An 11,369-nucleotide genomic window follows, 5' to 3' on the forward strand; every position below is an offset into this window, starting at 1 on the left:
TTTATGTGTATTCATTTGTCATTAAAGGACAAAATGAGTTTAAATAAAAACCGGATTCTTAACCATGGATCATAAAAAAATGAACACCTAGTATTATTAGATGAGTCTTGATACTTTTTATCTAAAAGAGAATGATCTCGTTTCCGAGGATTCGCTCGTGTTCCAAATAAGTGGGCTCGTAAACGTGCCAGGGGTTGCCCACCCTTGTCGTAGGAGAACTTTAATCAAGAACAGGTCGTTTTTGGAGGTGAGCCATTTGGGATTGTGGTAATTTCCTTTATTATTTCTCCAGGAGGACATAATATCCAGGATGTCTAACAATTCGTGCCAGGATTGATGCAATTTCATGCGTGGGGTATGCATTTTTTATATTAACTGTTGCATTAAACATCAAACGCGGAATGGAACGCTCCTAGAGTTGTTTGTTATATTTTTGCTTACGTCTGAAAACAATATATATATTCTATTAAAACTATTTGTGCTTATTTAAGCGATGGAGTGGGGAGAATATACTGCGGTTGCATCTAAAATAGAAGAATACGCAGAAAATTGCCTACAAACTACACTTGGCGAAACGGAAGACAAACGAAGAGTGCGGAGAGCCGAACACATCGGCCGGCACGTCAGATGCAAAAAAGGCAATAAGAGAGCACGTTTGGAAAGCTGACCAACACGAGCGCAAATCGTTTACGCTGCTGGTGGTGTTTCTCTACAGAAAGATGCGAGAACATCAAGGTCGAAATAGACTGTGGACGGAAAGTAGCCCATGGTGATCTGTATACGAAAGGAGCAACCAGTGAGGCCAGACAGTCCTCAAGAAAGAGCAAAGTAGTAAAAATTTTCAATATCGAACAAGATACAGATTCTGAACAATTATCTCGCGACACTTCAATGCACTAGAGACGTATACGTACGGTATTAAGTTATTGGATGACTACGTATGTAAAGGCTAATAATTATAGATTCTCACCCAATGCAATCACCCACAGACCTACCGGTACTCAATAATTGCAGATGAATAATCGATATACAAGTATAAGGAAGAATTTTGGTGAGATGGGATGCATGCCCGCTAATGACTCCAAATCTTCGGTTCATGTAGCAATATGCAGGGAAATGAGTTACTTTGGAGTAATGTCACGGTTAACGGAACAAAAGTTTGCGTCTCGGATTACAAAGGCGATGGTGTAGTAGATTATCAACTTCTTGCTGGTTCAATTTTTGTGGCGATCTTCACTTTCATGAGCGTTGTATTAGGTGTTCTCGGTGACAGATATATCAGAATACTCTTCATAATCATATGTGTATGATTTGAAACTAAAAAAATATAAACTTCAAAAGAAAATGACCGGACAACAAGCATATCAAATATACGAACAAATTATAAACAATATCAAAAAAGCAAAATTTGCAAACCACAGACTAAAAATACCATTTTTTATTCGAAAGAACCTCCGGATGCGGTAAGTCTGTTCTTGCTTCTTTTCTCTATATCTAATCTAATATCTCTATATCGAAACTTGGCTTACCAAATGATAGCAAGGAGGTGGGGAAAATTCGAAGTGAGGAGATATCAAAGAGGTATAAATAAATAATAATACCTCTTTGGGTATCACGCCACACGAAAATCAGACTATCTAATTCTCTCCAATATCATATTTAACAACCAGCCACTATGGTGTTAATAACAAGTATAATTTTTCATAACCGAGAAAAAATTGAAGAAATGGCAGATGCCGGGGGAGCTAATAGAGGATTCTTAACTTGTAAATTCCTGATACCACAAATACTTTTAAAAGAACAGCCAAAAATAACCAGTAGGATTTGTGACGATTTCTTAGAAATTATATGGACATAGTAGAGATGTCACAGAGTTATTTGTCACTTCGAATAAAGAAAACATTCAACAATAAAGTGTATGTAATAAATACAGTATCAAAATGACAGGTGATGTGAGGAACGGATTGCTCCGTCATCTAGCAGTGATTCCCAAAGTGGGCGATATCGCCCCCCGGTGGGCGAAAACGATACAGAGGGGGGGAAAGTCGAAGGGGGCAATTTCGCGAAACCTGTTTTGGCTCGGCGCATCGTGCACTTGATTACTCTACTCTGCTGCTTTCGTAGGTTTGAATCACGTGGGCGATGTCACACAAAACGATTGCTGAACTCGTCTTCGCAGTAAAGTACGGTAGTTTGCGTATCCCAGTAGTCGGGAAATCTGTAGTAATCTGGCTCGGGACGCTTCACGAAATGGACCTTTCCCCGACCTTTGACCCCGGAAAATTCTTTCCATACTTTACCATTCTTAAATTTTCGGTGCTTATTTTAAGAGTGGTCTCGCGAGTTGTTGCCTATAAAATACAGTTTTTGTTTCAAATTATCATTCTAATTCATACCATTCAACAATCTGTTTCTTAAAAGTACCGGTGAAGAATTTTATCACAGCTATTTCTACACTATTTTTTGATTACTGTAATTAAACTGAAACTCCTAGGAGGACAAGGTGATCATTGATTTACTTTATGCAAATTTTCGAAAAACAACTAAAAACTAACGAATATAATTCAAAATCGCGAAAATGAGGTAATGTTCACGACCACGCCTGAAAGTCTGTCTGAGTGAGGAATGTGCCTGAGTGGATGCATTGTTACGTTTATTTTTGCACCTTGCTGATTGGCCAATGCCACGAAGTAAACAAGGAAGTCTATGCCAGGGGATATATACAAACGGCGGTTTTAACGATGAATTAATTTTATTTATTATCTGCGCTCGAGGAGTAAATTACATTTTTTACGTAACAGAATTTATCGTGAGACACGTTTAAATTAAATTTTATTATATCCTAAAAATTATATTGAACAGCTAATCGTTTAACGAGCCTACAATTTAATTATAATGCTCCCATGATGTGTAAACTATTTAATGCTTCCATAGACTATGGTATATTCCCAAATTGTTTAAAAATTGCCAAAGTCTCACCTGTGTACAAGACAGGAGATAAAGAATGTGCATCGAATTATCGCCCAATATCGGTTCTTTCTACGATGACTATAGTTTTTGAAAAAATTATACATAGTAGGCTAATCCAATTTATAGACCAACATAGCATCATAAACAAATCACAGTTTGGTTTTCAAAAAAAGCATTCTACTAACCATGCAATGCTTGATATGGTGACTCATATTTATGACAAGATAGAGAGAAAGGAATACATTAGTGCTATTTTCCTTGACCTCAAAAAGGCGTTCGACACTGTCGACCATAACATTCTAATAAGAAAGATGAGCCACTATGGTATTCGCGGTCACGCGTTGACTTTTTTCAGGAGCTATTTGAGTTCACGTCAGCAATGTGTTAAATTTGGTTCGAATTGCTCCAAACTCTCTACTGTACAATGCGGAATTCCACAAGGATAGATCATTGGACCGATAATGTTTATTCTATTTGTCAATGACCTTCCTAATGCCACTAAATTACTTGTCAAACTCTTCGCTGACGATACCGGTTTGTTTGGAAGTTCAGCTTCGCCAAACGACTTGGAATTGCGGATGAATTCTGAAATGCAAAAAGTTGCAACCTGGATGACCATAAATAAACTCACCATAAATATTGAAAAATCAAAATGCTTATTAATTAGTCCCAGGATAAATGAAAAAAATAAAATTCGGCTCCAAATTAATATTGACAAGGTTCCACTTGAAAATGTCAACTCATACAAATACCTAGGTATCCACATTGATGACCAATTGAAATGGACATCACACATTAATTACATTGCTGGAAAGTTGTCAAGTGCAACAGGTTTATTATTTAAACTAAGAAAATTCCTCACCATGCCAGCTCTCCGATTGGTTTATTTTTCTCTTTTCCAGTCGTATCTGCAGTATGGCATTATAACTTGGGGTAGTGCGTCATCGACTCTACTCCACAGATTAGAAGTTTTGCAAAACAAAGCAATTAGAGCCATATGTAGCGCACCTTTCCGATCTAGACTAGATCCTTTGTACCACAGGTGTCGAATTATTAAGCTTGGTCATATCCATGAATTTGAGATACTGAAACTCATGCACCAGTACTTCGATAACAAGCTTCCCATGGCATTCGCGGGAATTTTCAGAATGCAGAGTAATATCCATTCATACTCTACTAGATCAGCTTTGTCAAGTTCATATTATGTCCCAAGATATTCATCAAGCAGGACACAGAAATCCATAAAATACACGGGTGTGAAACTGTGGAATGCCTTACCAAGTACCATTAAATCTTTAGGCTATTACGGTTTCAAATTATATCTAAAAAGTAAATATATTAGTCATTATCTCTCTTCCATCAGCCATTGATTGGAGTATTCAGTATGATTCGCCATCTTCTGTCCATAGCTCAGCAGTCGCATTTGTAGACTGTCGCCATGGCTGCCCAAAAAGCCGGAGGAACTATAGGTGTAAGGAGTCTATTTCTAAAGTACCCGGTACTTTACCAACCTTGGTGCAACCTCTACACTAAAATGCCAAAATTCGTTATATTTTAATTTATTGAGCAAGCATATGCCTACCATTCTTTCGTAAATTTTATGCCCACTTGCTGTGGAGCGTATTGTATATATATATGTATATATATATATATATATATATATATATATATACATATCAACGTTTTATGATTTATTAGAGCTTACCAACTTCTATTCAATTAATCACTTACAATTTTGTCTTTGGTCTAACCATTTTCCCCTCGCTTGTCTTTTCCCCTCGCTTGTCACATTTATTCAAATATGCCTTTTTTATAAATTTATAGTTGAGTTGTTTTTCTTTTTTTTTCTCTATTATATGATTTTAGTAAAGTTGGGTTTGCTGCGAATTTTTCCAATGATTCAAAATAGTTCATCATAACGACTATTGCATAGTCAATGTTTGTAGCAAATGTAGTTATTTTTTTACACTGAACCAGTAACAGCGCTTTAGGTGTCGCTGCTTGAAGACCTAATATGGTCCCTCGCGACTCCTGTCGCACAAATATCATTATTATTATATTTATTTATTGTACCAATTTTTTGTGCATTTGATGTTTTTGTGACGACGAATAAATGATTGATTGATTGATTATAATTAGACAAATGGAAACACGCAGAAAAGTTGATGCTGGCTGAGTGCAGGGGTTCAATAGCGCAGTAAATATTCGAATATATTGCAATGCAATAAGGAAATAAAATTCATATTCTATTCGAGAGATTATCACTGCATAATTTTTGTAAGAATGTATCTTCTTAAAGAAAATCTTTATCAAAATTTCACAAATCATGCGAAAATATTCACTTCGATGTTTGGAAGTACCTATTTGTGCGAACAAATATTTTCGAAAATGAACATTACAAAGAACAAGCAAAAAACTAGGATTAGTGATGCCCATTTAGAAAATCTTCCAATCTTGGCGTCGTGATGCCATTAAGCGTGATACAACAACAAGACAGTGTCACATTGAATGTCATTGTAATATTTTTTCAATAAGACGACTGAATGGAGTTCACGAATTGTCGCAGGTTTTGCACGATGTTCCGTTTTTATCTTTCAAAAAATACATGCGATCCGCAAAAGAATAACAACCCTAAATTTTGTCCCGCGAGTGACGTAAAATTTGCCGACCCCTGGCCCATCCGAGTTCGCGAATCCAAAAACAAATGGCTGATTAATTCTATGGACTGTTGATCAGACTGGAGGAAGTGGTAGGATGAGGAATCGGGAATGAATTTTACCGAAGACCGTTATATATCATTTATTTTGGTGAAGGTCATCAGGCTGTAGAGACGAATGAGATGTACGAAAATTATTAATATAAGTTTTGGAAAATTAATTTATTTTTTATTATTTTAATGTGAAATGGGGTGAATTTAGGGAGTTAAATGCAAGAGTACACGGCGGTTTTTGAGGAGGTAGAACCCTGGATTCTTCCATTCCCGACCTCTGATATGGTGAAAGAGGGGTTTTCAGCCGTGCTGCTATTGCTATCAAAACAACGAAATCGCCTTTCCATCAGTAAACAGGGTAATTTTAGATATAATAAAAAACTCGCTGAAGAACACCAAGCTCATCCATCTCATTAAAAAACACTATAAAATATGATTTGTCTTCTTATTTGGTCTGTAATATATTCGTTTCAGACTTTCAATTTTTTTTGCAGTGCCGGGGGGCGATGAAGTTTTATAAAGTACTGTAGGAGGGCGATGGTACAAAAAGTTTGGGAACCACTGACCTAGTCTACAGCACCTTTTTAAAAATAAGAAAAATAAAATAAACAAATAAAAAGAGAAGTAACAGTATATCACAATAGAATTAAATAGATTTCCGGTTGCTCATTGGCGTACACTAGTGGTGACAGTATCAAACCTCAAATATAGCATTATGGGAAATCGACGAATTCAAACCACGTGATTGACCGGGGAAAACCCGAGTCTTGTTAACAAAACAAACATCCTCCGAAGCAAATGACAACTGAAAAGGCAGGGTAAGGTTTGATACTACGATTAAAATATTTAAAGTTTGTGATAGTAGGGTTCTGTATAACAATATTAACAAATTTAATATCATTGGTTTACAAATCAGTTACCGGTACCGGTACGATATGGCTGTATTAGCATCATTGCCGAAAACATTGCATATAAGTTATAACGTTAATAGCTGTTTATTGGCTTATTAAGTATGCACGATATTGGGCTCTAAAGGAGCAATACGTCAGGTTTCGAAAGTAATAGGGTATATTATTCCAAACTTCGACCCCGGTATATTTCAAGGATTGTTGGTTTCGATTCGAAGTAAATCTTTGAACTTGGTAAGATCCTCTACTGGCTGATCTGATGTTATGGTCGTGTACTGATGACTGAGTCGTGAAGTAACCCTGAAATGCTCTAGGCAACAAATCATGAGTGAATTGATACATGATTTTGGCTATCTCAAATGTGTGGATATCATCAAATTTAAGGATATTGGATGGTTTATAGAGTTAGCCCAGGTTCGAGGACTGAACGAAATTTGTCAAAAATTGGATTGTTTTGTAAAGATTTAATTTTGCGGCTGTGGCTCTTCTGGAGACACGATCCCCAAACTGTTATCCCATATTGGACATATGATTGGAATAGGGCAAAATATACCAGCCTTAGGATACACCTAGGTAGATAATTTCGAAGTTTGCGTAATATTCCTACAGCTCTTGAAAGTTTTGCTATAATAAAGTCAATATGTTTGTCCCATCTTAATTTATTGTCTATTGTAATGCCCAAATATTTGTATGACTGGACTAATTCTAGTGAGTTGCTATTTATGGTAACATTGAACAGAGCATTGGTCTCAGTGGTGGTTGGACAAATCAGAATAGATTTTGATTTGTTTATGTTTATGGTCAATTTATTGCTGGCCATCCAGTTTGCGACCTTATTTAGTTCAATATCAACTTTTTGTTTCAGTTGCACTAAAGACTTGGAAGATTTTGAGAGTGCTGTATCGTCATCGAACAGTTTTGTGAAAAGAGAAGAGGCATTTGGTAAATCATTAACAAAAGTTAAAAATAGCAATGGGGCTATATTTGAACCCTGCGGAACTCCACATGTTATGGGTAAATATAATGATTCGGCTGTTTCAATTTTGACAAATTGCGAGCGATTCGATAAGAAGCTTTTTAGGAGCAATTTAGCGTTGCCACGGATACCATAGTGCTGCAGTTTCTTTATTAGTAGACTGTGATCAACTGTATCGAAGGCCTTTTTGAGATCAAGGAAAATGCAGCAAGTGTATTGGTGGTTCTCAAGAGCGTCATATAGACTGGTTGTGTAATCTAATATAGCATGACTGGTAGAATGATGACTTTGAAATCCAAATTAACATTTGTTGATTATATTATGTTTATCTATAAAACTTAGTAACCGGCTATTTAACAGTCTTTCGAACACAGATGAAATTATTGGGAGAACCGAGATAAGCCTATAATTTGATATTTGCTTTTTGTTTCCAAATTTGAAGACGGACACTACTCTAGCACATTTTAGAACATCAGGAAAAATGCCGTCGATAGATGCATTGAAAAAGGTTCGTATACCTAGTGCAGTAATATCATATATGACTTTCAAGAAGAAAGGTGAGATGTTGTCAGGTCCAACAGCTTTCAAGTTATTACTTATCGATCTTAAGATCGGTAAGTATATTGATAGGTATTTGTCTGTATGTATGTGTGTATGTCTGTCTGTTAGATGCACGCGATATCTCACGAACGCGTGGTTGAATCTGCTCCAAATTTGGCATGTGCATTCATCATATCTCGGACCAGAAGCCTATTGATTTTGGATGAAATATGTCGTATGATTAGCGACTTATTAATTAATTAGTGATGAAGAGATCTGGATTTTCACAAATCGAGAGATTTTCGAGACGCGCTGAATGTGTGTGTGCGTATCAGATGCGCAAGTTTTCACGCTAGTGAGTCAGAGCGAAGGATACACACCGCTAGATCGTATCTCGTGATTAATCTTTGAGCCTTGTCCATATCTCTCTTGTAACTTTGACGTCGTCGCGATGCGCAAGTTTCCTTCGAGAAATTTTCCACACTATTGAGTCAGAGGGAAGGATACACGCCGCGAGATCGTATCTCGTTACTTATAATTACTCCTTAAAGTTTAAGCAATGTCCATATCCCTAAATCAGGTTCGGGGTTGCAGAATTCCTCACCAAAATATCGCTAGGCTGTGTTTGAATAGCCGTCGCAACCTGGGTTAGCGCCGTTGTATTTAACACAAACTATAGGATTGGTAAATACAGAAATAGGCTATTGACTGGAAACTAATCGAAACAATCCAGTTCGGATTTGCAGAATTCTTCATAAAAGTATTTCCTCGAGTAGTATTTCGACGACATGGGGAGTTGGCTATTGTTTCCTACATTTCTGATATTGGCTGAAAACTAATCAAAACAATCCAGTTCGGGTTTGCAGAATTTTTCGAATCGAAACCGCAGTTTCTGTTTTGGGGGATCCCCTAACTTTCGATCGATAAGTCTTTGGTCTCTGACCGATATTCTCGTTTAGAATGTTGGTAATTTCGGAAAGGGATGCCGGTTCGAGGAAAATTGATTCTCGAATAGGATTTTTTAAGAAGGTTTCGCAAGGAGTTGTGCTCTGGCAAATGTTTGTAGAAAAGTACCTATTAAATTCAGTAACTATTTTTATTTTGTCCTTGATCAAGATGTTGTTAAGTTCTAATTCATCGATTGTTGTATTATGTTTCTGAGCTTTTGTGTTTACAATTCTTCTAATGGTCTTCCAAGTTGTTTTTACATCACCACGGGTTTGAGTGAAAAGTGTGTTGTAGTACAGCTTCTTTGATTTTTCTTTCAATCGAGTTGGAATGTTGCTGTATTTTTAAAAAAATGCAATTTTCTGGGGGTCTGTCTACAAAAATGAGATTTCCGCAAGCTTCTTTTTTATTGGACGGATAGTAAAATACCTTTAGTGATCCATGGGTTGGATTTTGTTTTCAGTTCTCTACGTGACATTTCCGAAATGGAGAATGCTTGTCTAAAAGTTGTTTTATTATGTTGATAAAACGTGTAAATAATGCATTAAAATTGTTTTTGGTGATATCTATCGAATTTAAAAAATAGTTGAGCGTTAACTCTGCATCCATTCTAAAGTTGGCTGGGATGAAATTTCTTGTATCACGAGTATATATATATAGGTTCATGTTTAAAAGTTTTGAATTTAGCTTTCACAAAGCAGATTATAGGATAATGGTCAGTTACATCTGTAGTAACAACAAATGTTGAAGGATTCGGATCGAGCTTGTTAGAGTATTTATGGTCGATTAGTGTGCTTGATGTCTCCAGCAATTATAAAAGTTCTTCTAGTTGCTGTTAGATTGTCAAGAATAGTTTCAAGAGCTGACGAGAATGCCGAGGTATCACAGCGGGGGTGTCGATAAATAAAACCTACAATCAATGAGGTAATTTTTTGTGGGCCCTGAGATCCGTTATTGATTTCTAGCCATAGATTTTCGGCATCAGGGATATTGAAATTTAAATCAGGTCGAAGATTAAATGACACATCATATCTTATGGAATATGAGTGAAATTGTATGACGAAATATCTATATTAACAATAGGTATTTCGCAGTGCAACCATGTTTCAGAGAGGCCTATAATATGGGGATAACTAGAGCAATGGGATAAAAATTCAATCAATTTGTCTATATTTTTTTGAATACTGCGTGCATTTATATGAATTATAAATAGTTCATCTTTATCCGGGGATAGATGACCGAGGTTTTCATTGTCAATAACTTTGCATGGATCATCAAATAGGTCGAGGTGATTGTCGAGGTTGTTAAATTATTAAAGTCGGAATCTGATGCAGTTAGCAAAGGGAGAGGGGGGATACAGTCAAAAAATAAAGTCTGGTCACACATATAATATTCAATAGAAAAAAGACGAGTTTGAGTTTTTGTCGGATGTAGTTATTCGCTTACTTGATTTTTTCCAAGTCTTCTTCAACCATAATTGAAAGTGTTTTAGATTTGTCATTTTTCTTGATGAGCGTTCGTTCGTTATGGGTCTATAGATAATTATATCCATATTTCTTTTTCAGATTCCGTCAGATTCTCAGCAATAAACAATTTTGAGATGTCGGGGATAGATGTAGTGTTAGCAGCGGCAGATAGTTTGGATCTATGTTTTAGCATTTCATTCCTTATTCTTCGACTTCGAATCCTACTTTAGTGGCAGCATACTAAGACTCCGCAAATAACACCAGTGACAAAACGATGTTCATGCTTGGCGATGTCCCGAACGCGTAAGTTTAAAGTTTTATAATAAAACGTCTGTAATAGACTGATATGCTCGTGTTGATTTTTCAGAGTTGCCGTTTGAAAGAATCCGCTTAGAATTTGTGGCAATTATCCACATCGAATCAAGACGACATCATGCACGAGTGCAGACTGTCAAAAGCGACAGCGTTGATTGGTGCAACTTGTAGTTTTTGATTATTCAATATTAGGTATTTGTATTAAACCCAAAATGAAAAGTTGCTTCAGATATGGTCATCTGATCTGATGAGACAACCAGCAGTTGTAGATGCCCTGGTCCTATAGCGGCCACTAACGCAACGACGGCTCAAAGGAAGAAAAAGGGGTCGAATGCACAGGCGAAACCCATTCGAGAGCGATAAGTTTTTGGCGGAGTTGAATTGGAGACCCGGTTATGAGCAGTTTCAATGCTATACAATACAGGCACTTTATCCAAACGATATTTTTTCCGAAGATTGCTTCTTTCGGCTTGTGCAAAGTCGAGATTCGGTCACATCCTAGGGAGTCATCACTTGGCACACTGCTCCTGGATCTG

This window comes from Styela clava, chromosome 2 (genome assembly GCF_964204865.1).
Source record: "Styela clava chromosome 2, kaStyClav1.hap1.2, whole genome shotgun sequence".
NCBI lineage: Eukaryota > Metazoa > Chordata > Ascidiacea > Stolidobranchia > Styelidae > Styela > Styela clava.